This window comes from Staurois parvus, unplaced genomic scaffold (genome assembly GCF_062004578.1).
Source record: "Staurois parvus isolate SC_StPar_1 unplaced genomic scaffold, SC_StPar_1.0 ptg000017l, whole genome shotgun sequence".
Lineage (NCBI taxonomy): Eukaryota > Metazoa > Chordata > Amphibia > Anura > Ranidae > Staurois > Staurois parvus.
In genome coordinates this window covers 16,716,371-16,725,262 of record NW_028317813.1, presented here as the reverse complement: position 1 = coordinate 16,725,262, position 8,892 = coordinate 16,716,371, and the positions used below count along the sequence as shown (strand labels likewise).

Here is an 8,892-nt window from a genome sequence, read left to right as displayed (position 1 = left end):
GCCATAATTCCAAAAGCTATGTTTGGCACAAAAACAACACTTCACACTGTCCCCCCTGCTACTGTACAGCGCTGAGCATACCATTTGGCGCTATATAAATACTGTATAATAATAATCACCAAAAGAACACCATACCCACAGGGAAGCATGGTGGTGGCAGCATCATGCTTTGGGGCTGTTTTTCTTCAGCTGGAACTGGGGCCTTAGTCAAGGTAGAAGGAATTCTGAACAGTTCCAAATACCAGTCAATATTGGCACAAAACCTTCAGGTTTCTGCTAGAAAGCTGAACATGAAGAAGAACTTCATCTTTCAGCATGACAACGACCCAAAGCATACATCCAAATCAACAAAGGAATGGCTTCACCAGAAGAAGATTTTAGTTTTGGAATGACCCAGCCCTGAATCCAATCGAAAATCTGTGGGGTGATCAGAAGAGGGCTGTGCACAGGAGATGCCCTCGCAATCTGACAGATTTGGAGTGTTTTTGCAAGGAAGAGTGGGCAAATATTGCCAAGCCAAGATGTGCCATGCTGATAGACTCATACCTAAAATGAGTGCTGTAATCTAATCAAAAGGTGCTTCAACAAAGTATTAGTTTAAGGGTGTGCACACTTATGCAACCATACTATTTTAGTGTTTTAATTTCTATCCACCTAAAAGATTTCAGTTTGTTGTTCAACTGAGTTGTACAATTTATAGGTTACATTAAAAGTTGAAAAAGTTCTGCAGTGATTTATCTTTCTCTCTTTTTTTCTTATTTTTTTTACATCACAGAAACCTTACATTTTTTAACAGGGGTGTGTAGACTTTTTATATCTACTGTAGTTCTACTAAGCACTTGAGCTCTAGATGGTTTTACCCTCTTCATGACCAGAACTTTATTTTTGCTATTCAGCACTGCACTACTTTAACTGCCAATTGTGTGGTCTTGCAACACTACGCAAAAATAATTATCGTTTTGGGTTTTTTTTTTTCCCCACACAAATAGAGCTTTCTTTTGGGGGTATTTGACCACCACTGGGTTTTTTTGGGGGGAGGGGTGGTTTGCAATGTTTTGAGGGAAAAAAAACAATCTTTTCTACTTTTTGTTATAAAACACATCCAATTAAGAAAAAATAATATTCCTCATAAATTTAGGTAAAAATATATTGTCATTGGTAGAAAAAAAAAATCCCAATAAGTGTATATTAACTTGTTTGCATGACAGTTATAGCATCTATGAACCATGGTGTATATATACACTAGAATTTACACAGCTACGACATTATACTGGTAATGGTGGTGATCGGTGACTTATAGTGGGACTGTGCTAATCTAGCAGGCAATCTGGCACTACCGGATGCTGACTGGGAGGTAAACTAATTGACACTGACAATAGTGACACTATTACAGTGACTGGTGCTATTACTGTCACTGTACTAATAACACTGGCTGGGAATGGGTCAACATCTAGGGGAAATCAAAGGGTTAACTGTGTGCCTAACAATGTGTAATATGTGCTGTTTCAACTTCACCGTTTTTCTCCCTGCTTTGCAGGGAGAAGAAACAGCCAGATCAGTGTATACAGAACTGTGTGTGATTGACCACTGGTGCTATTCAGAGATTGCTTTGCATTTACTCAATGAATGTAATGATTTCTTTGATTGGGGAAGACGGGGAGGTGATATCAAACTGGACAAATGTAACAAAATATCCATGCCCTGAATTCTTCATAAAAGCTGTACTAAGTGCTACAAAATACTCACCTCCAACTACTGGTGATGCCAGCGGCCAGCTGTTACATCCTCTTCTCCTGGGGTTACTTCCAGGTGCTGAGTTTGTGGTCTTTTGATCAGCCAGCTGAGGAAGTTCTCATCCTGCATATGTACACAGGAGTCAGTCATTCCGGAACAGCGATGCCAGGAATCCGTGTGCACAGACTACAAGCAGGCAGCTAGATATGTCTTATTGTAGAAGAGACATAGCTAGGGAGATTTACTAAAACTGGAGCACTCAGAATGTGGGCAGCTGTGCATAGTAGCCAACCAGCTTCCGTTAGCTTGTTCAGTTAAAGGATAAGTTCACCGTTTAACAAACGCACTTTTTTCTTTTTTGCAAGTAAAAAAATTTGCATTTATTATATTTTATGTTTCTGGAGCCACTAAGGCATTGCACCAGCGATCAGGAGATCGCAGGTGCAATGCAGGTCTCCTGCAGACCTGTCAGTATATCTGTGTGCCCGTACACCTTGTACAGGGAAGCAGATACCTACTGACAGGAAGACTTAATGAACTACCACAGCGCCATGGTCGTTTATTAAGAACTACAAGCAGACAGCTACAAAGGCTGTCAGGACTTGTAGTTCATTCCTTCACAGGAATGAGCTTGTTCTCTAATTCAAACCTCCACACATGCTCTCCCTCCCCCCTGATGCAGTAACTCTGAGCTCAACATTTGAGAGCTCTCTCCTGTGATGGAGGAGGTGAGCAGTAATAGTTGGGCCTCTCTTGGCAACCTCCTGCGAGTTTTCCTCTAAGGCTTCATGAGGTATGTAAATGGAGTTCACCTATAACATGGGCATTATTCAACTTTAGTCAGCGCTGCACAGTTTGTTTTTTTTATCTACAGACACCCATTATCTGCATAGACAGGTTTATGATAAAGGTGAACTAACCCTTTAACTACTTGTCCACCTGAGAATTTACCCCCCTTCCTGACCAGGCCATTTTTTGCGTTACGGCGCTGCATTACTTCAACTGACAATTGGGCGGTCATGCAACGCTGCACCCAGAGGAAATTTACGTCCTTTATTTTTCCCATGAATTGAGCTTTTTTTTCGGTGGTATTTGATCGCCTGTTTGTTTGTTTTTTTATTTTTTGCACTATATAAAAAAAATGACTGACAATTTGGAGAAAAAAAAACTCTTTTTGACTTTTTGCTATTAAACATGTCTAGTTAAAGCAGGGGTGTCAAAATGGTGGCCCTCCAGTCAGTGGTGTATTTTGGTTTTGTGCTGCCCTAGGCAAGGCTAAAATCGGGCACCCCCCCCGCATCTAAATTTATCCCACCCCTTCCTGTTTAAGATCAACCCCTTCATCTGTAAACTCCACCCCTTCCTCTTTAGGCTCCACCTCTTCCTATTAGAGCTCCGCCTACTGACAATGATGGGGTACTATTCCTTTCAATGAACCAACGGTTGGGCACTATTCCTCTCACTGACAACAACGATGGGGCACTATTCCTCGCACTGATAACAACGATGGGGTACTATTCTTTCCAATGACACCAACGGTTGGGCACTATTTTTCTCACTGACAACAACGATGGGGCACTATTGCTCCCACTGACAACAAAGGTGGGGCACTATTCCTTCCATACTGACACCAAGGTTGGGGCACTATTCCTTCCACTGACACCAACGATGGTGCCCCATCATTAGTGTCAGTGAGAGGAATAATGCCACATCATTGGTGTCAGTGTGGGAGGAATAGTGCCCCATTAGTGGGAGGAAAAATGCCCCCTCATTGGTGTCAGTAGGAGGAATAGTGCCCCATCATTGGTGTCAGTGGGAGGAAAAGTGCCCCCTCATTGGTGTCAGTGACACCAATGATGGGGCACTATTCCTCCCACATTGACACTAATGAGGGTGCACTATTCCTCCCAATGATACCAATAATGGGCACTATTCTTCCCACCGACACCAATGATGGGGCACTATTCCTCCCACTGACACCAATGATGCTTACATTGCTGTGCTGACACCTGCTCCAGCCCGGGCTCCCTCCCTCTCCCATCCACAGCCTGCATACCCGGCTGTAGCAGCACCATCGGCTCTGCCCAGATCCTGGCCGCACGGCACAGATACCGATCAGCTGTCTTCCTTCTCCTGCCGCTCTCCTCCTCTTTACCGGCTCCGGCTGGTCCCTCAATTGATCTTCTTTGATCTTCACGCTACCGCTTGGCTCCTCCTCTCCAAGCTCCGCCTCCTCGCTGGTGATTAGCTGCCTGTGTGCCTTTCCTGAGCTACAGATCCAGCGACCAATCACCAGTGAGGAGACGGAGCTTGCAGAGAGAGGGATAGGCTGCCCAGTGATCCCGGGGGTGTGGCCAGATGAGAGGGGCGGCATGTCATCCCGCCCACATTGCAATCACGATCCAGGGAGATGAAGACACCAGACGGACACCCTCTCTACCCCTCCTCCAGCAGTGGCTCGTGGATTGGATTGAAGTGGGACACAGAGTTGCCGACACAGGTAAGACACAGAAGCCCCTGTCCCTTTCCCACAGAAGTGTCCCTTCCATGGGAAAAGAGGGGGGGACGGCGCCACCTCCCCTGAAAAGTGTCGCCCTATGTTTGCCTTGCAGCAAATATGCCCCTGTCTCCAGTTGTTGCCAATCTACAAATCTCATGAGACATTGCAAAGCTAACAGTTACAAGCATGACTCCCAAAAACAGCGGCATTATGGAACTTGTAGTTTTGCAACAGCTGGAAGGCTGCCAGTTTGACACCCCTGCTTTGAAGGTCTGCCAGGAGGTGGCATAAAAGAGTTAAGGAGATTGTACAGTATATGGCCTTAATAAAAGATATATAAATTGTATGGTCAACTTTAAATCGGAACTACACTGCATCTAAGCACCATAAAGCAAAAATGCTGTTTAATTTTTAATATTCAAAGCAAACTCACCCATCCATCCATGTCTCCATGCTTTATTTTGCAGAGAAATCACTTTGAAAAACAACCCTCTAGCATTTCTGGCTGTGGCCATCTTGAGTAAGGGCAGTTGATTCATGTAGTATTGACTTCCTGGAATCATCTGCCCTTAGTTGAGGCACACAAGCAGGAGGGTGTGCTTAGCTGAGAAAACTCCTCCTGAAGACTCCTGGGATGTATGGCATCATTTGCCTAGGCAGGAAACCAGGAAGTAATTGAAAAATGTGAAAAAAAAGTTTAAAACAAGTAAATATGATATGTTTTCCTATTTGTTTACTAATGCTAGCAGCATAAGGATTAAAAATAGTCCATGCTAATTGAGAGAGGCTTGGTTTGCGCATGATCACATCTAGGGTAGGGTAGCCCATTCATTTAATTGAGAAATGCAGGAAAAGAAGTGCACAAACATTTTTTTTTTTAACTTGGGCCCCAACCGAGTCTCTTGCGAAAATGTGTGGTTGGGGCCATTAAGAAATATTGGTACTCCTTGTCTCTGCTAAAGTGCCCCATGTTTCTCTATACGCTGGGAGCATGTGCAATGCCACACATGTCCACCACCTGCAGAGATGTGAAAAAGAAATTAAAGAGTAACTCCACTTTTGTTGTGAAAAAAACATTGCCCGCTGGATGATCTATATATGGTGCAGGGATTTTAACAAACTTTGTTGCAGATATCTACTTTTTGTTATTCTGATGTAATAGCTGTTTGTTTGTTTGTCTGTGTCCATGTCAGTGGCGTATTTAGGTTTTGTGCTTCCCTAAGCAACACAAAAATCGACTGCTGCTGTCACCCCCCCCCCCCCCATTTCCCTGCTCCAGTGGTGCCACCTCACAGTAAATATGCTCCTGCTCTCCACCAAGTATAGACCCCCCTCCCAACCAGGTATAGTCCCCCCTCAGTACAGAACGCATTCCCTTCTAAGTATAGATCCCCCCCTCCCTCAGTATAGAACACCCTCCCACTAAGTACAGACTTTTCTCCATCATTATAGACCCCTCCTCTTTCAGTACAGACCCCCCTCCAAAACCAACTTCTAGCATAGATCCTCTCCCCTCCCAAAGTGCCCCCCCCCCAGTACATATCCTCTTAACCCTCCCAATCACTATATTTATAACTTGCCCCCCCTTCCCAGTCACTCTGCCCAGAAACAATATAAGGAAATCGGTACAGACCTCAGATCATTACAGACATGCAGAGCGGTGTCTTTCCTCCTCCCGTGTACATGTAGACAGTGGAGGAGAGGAAGGTGGTTTCAGTGCGCTCTGCTGGGAGCCAGCCGGGGGACCGAGCTGCGGATCAGTGTCGTTTGTGCAGTGTCAGCTTCGGTGCCCAACAATAGACCCTTCTTCGGTCCGCCTTCCCATTGCACACACAATGAGCAGTGCTGAGCGCTGGACACTTCCAGTTCCAGTACTTGGATCACTCTGTGTCACCTCTGCCAGGGGAAGGGGGGCGCGACACCCCCCTGAAAAATGCCACCCTAGGCAACTGCCTTGTTTGCCTTGCGGTAAGTACACCCCTGGTCCATGTGCAGAGTGAATTGGTATGGGAGTGATTTTATAATTATCAGTCAACTGCTGCTCCTGCAGGGCTCTAATGAGGAAAGTGCTAAAGTGTGCAGCCCTTTAGATATTATTATTACATCGAGTTTATATAGCGCCAAAGGGTTTGCTCAGAGCTGTACAATAGAGGGGGGGACAATACATGGCACAGTACAACAATAACAAACAGCACACAAGGGGTTAGAGGGCCCTACTCTTTCGAGCTTACAATCCAGCCCAATGGCTGTGGGGGATGGAGTGGTAGGAGGAATGAAGGAGAACGGCTGTTAGGTGAGGGTGGGGTAGGCTTCCCTGAAGAGGTGGGTTTTCAGGGAGCACCTGAAGGTGAGGAGGGAAGGTGACAGTCTGATGGATTGGGGTAGTGAGTTCCAGAGGATGGGGGAGGACCTGGAGAAGTCTTGCAGTCGTGCGTGGGAGGAGGAGACCAGGGAGCAAGATAGAAGGAGGTCCTGTGAAGAGCGAAGGGTACGGGTAGGGTGGTACCTGGGAATCAGGTTGGTGAGGTAGTTAGGAGCAGTGTTGTGAATGGCTTTGTAGGTCAGAGTGAGTAGTTTGAATTTGATGCATTGGGCAATCAGGAGCCAGTGGAGGGATAGGCAGAGGGGGGTGGCAGAGGTGGAGCGGTTGGTGAGGTGGATGAGTCTAGCCACTGAGCTCAGGAGTGTCTGAAGCGGGGAGAGCCTGCACTGGGGTAGGCCAGTGAGGAGGGAGTTGCAGTAGTCAAGGTGTGAGATAATCAGGGATATGATTTCCATTTGGGAGTATCTCACCAAAAATGACATTTTTGTTGGAGGGGATGCCAAAAATCTGACTTGTATCTTAGTGCAGACTACACAAGCAGAAAATGGCCTTTTTAGGGGCATTCTGTAAATCATCTTTGTACAGAACACCTCCAGGTAGCCACGTTGCATTGAATTTTACAGAATATTACAGTGCTGCAGACTGAAAAGGAAACAGTTTTAACCATTTGCTGACCGCCCTGTAACAGATATACTGCTACAGGGTGGCTGCGCTTTGTAAAATCATGTATACAAACGTGATTCTGCACTTCCTGGCTGCGGGCACGCGCATGTGTTGCTTCTGCTGTAATTTGTTACGGCAGAAGTCAATCAGCGGTTGCCAACCAATGGATAAATGCTGGCACACGTTGATTGTCTAAGACAGAGGTCTCTAAACTTTTCAAAGGGCCAGTATACTGTCCTTCAGACTTTAGGAGGGATGGATTAAGGCCAGCGAGGATAGAAAATGTACTGGCCCCAGCTTCAGTGAGAATAAATATGGCCGCAGGGTTGATGTTCAGTAGGAGGAGTAGTGTTCCATCATTGGTATTAGTGGGAAGAATAGTGCCACATCATTGGTATTAGTGGGAAGAATAGTGCCCCATCGTTGGTTTCAATGGAAGAAGTACTGCCCCATTGTTGGTCTCAGTGGGAGGAATAGTGCCCCAAGGGCCAGAGAAAGGCTGTACTGTTCTGACATTCTTGGACCTCAAGAAATTAGATTGGCTGTCAGTACTTCAGGATTGTTCAATATTTAGATCTATACCATAGTTTGTGAACTCTATAACTTTCCTACAAACTAAATAATACATCCTAATTTGGGTTATTTTCACCAAAGACATGTAGCAGAATACATCTTGGCCTAAATTTATGAAGAACAATTATTTGCAAACTTTTATAACAGAAACAAAGAAAAACGTTTTTTGTTTTCAAAATTTTCAATCTTTTTTTGTTAATTTAGCAAAAAATAAAAACCCCAGCGGTGATTAAATACCACCAAAAGAAAGCTCTAGTTGTGTGAAGAAAATGATAAAATTTTAGTTTGGGTACAATATTGTATGACCGCGCAATTGTCATTCAAAGTGTGAGAGGGCTGAAACCTGAAAATTGGCCTGGGCAGGAAGGTGTAAAATTGCCCGGTATTGAATTGGTTAATAACAAAAAGTTTCTCAAACTTGTCGGGCTTTTTTTTTTATAGCTCAAAAAATAAAAACCGTACAGGAGATCAAATACCACCGAAAGAAAGCTCTATTTGGGGGGGGGGGGCACAAATTTAGTTTGGGTACAGTGTGGCATGACCGTGCAATTGTCAGTTTAAGTACCGCAGCACCTTAATGCAAAAAATGGCCTGGTCAGGAAGGGAGGGGGGGTAAATCCTCTGGAGGGCAAGCAGTTAACACAATGTGTATCTCTTGAAGAACGGCAAGGCTGTATGCAGTATTATCCTGTAATGGAAGATCCCTGTTCTGGCCCAATTGGAAGTAAGCATTGTGGAGACCGGGCGCCTGTTGTATCCACGGTAAAGGACGAGCACAGCTGCAGCCACGTCCAAATATAGCTCATAGCACGTGTTCCAGGCAGCAGGTGGAACCTCCTGCAGCGTCTGACCCGGAAGGACTCCCCCTCCTCACTGCACATCCCGGAAGTAGTCGGACCTGAGCGTTCTTTCTTCAGCCATCTTGGACCTGAACTCCTCACACAGTAAGTGTCTCTTTTTGTATCCGTTCTCATCCTGCGTGCTGACAAAGTAAATAATCCCCGGGAGGCCATGTAGGGCTTGAGGAGGGAGCGAGGTGTGGGATGGTGGTCGTATGTCTGTGGTGGAGGAGAAAGAGGACGGGGACGAGGCCGGTGCC

General features: G+C 45.4%; 1 protein-coding gene across 50 annotated transcripts in view; it reads left to right on the top strand.

Moving 5' to 3' along the window:
* Nucleotides 1-8,641: 8,641 nt before the first annotated feature.
* The window catches only part of NACA (nascent polypeptide associated complex subunit alpha), a 49,862-nt gene continuing 49,611 nt past the window's right edge, over nucleotides 8,642-8,892 (top strand). For 21 of the 50 annotated variants that reach the window (XM_089680716.1, XM_089680625.1, XM_089680611.1 and 18 more), the window contains exon 1: nucleotides 8,643-8,737. The gene's annotated coding sequence lies outside the window, so the exon portion shown is untranslated. Of the gene's footprint in view, nucleotides 8,738-8,892 lie in introns of all 50 variants that reach the window. The other 29 variants (XM_089680553.1, XM_089680544.1, XM_089680518.1 and 26 more) reach the window with 4 other exon arrangements.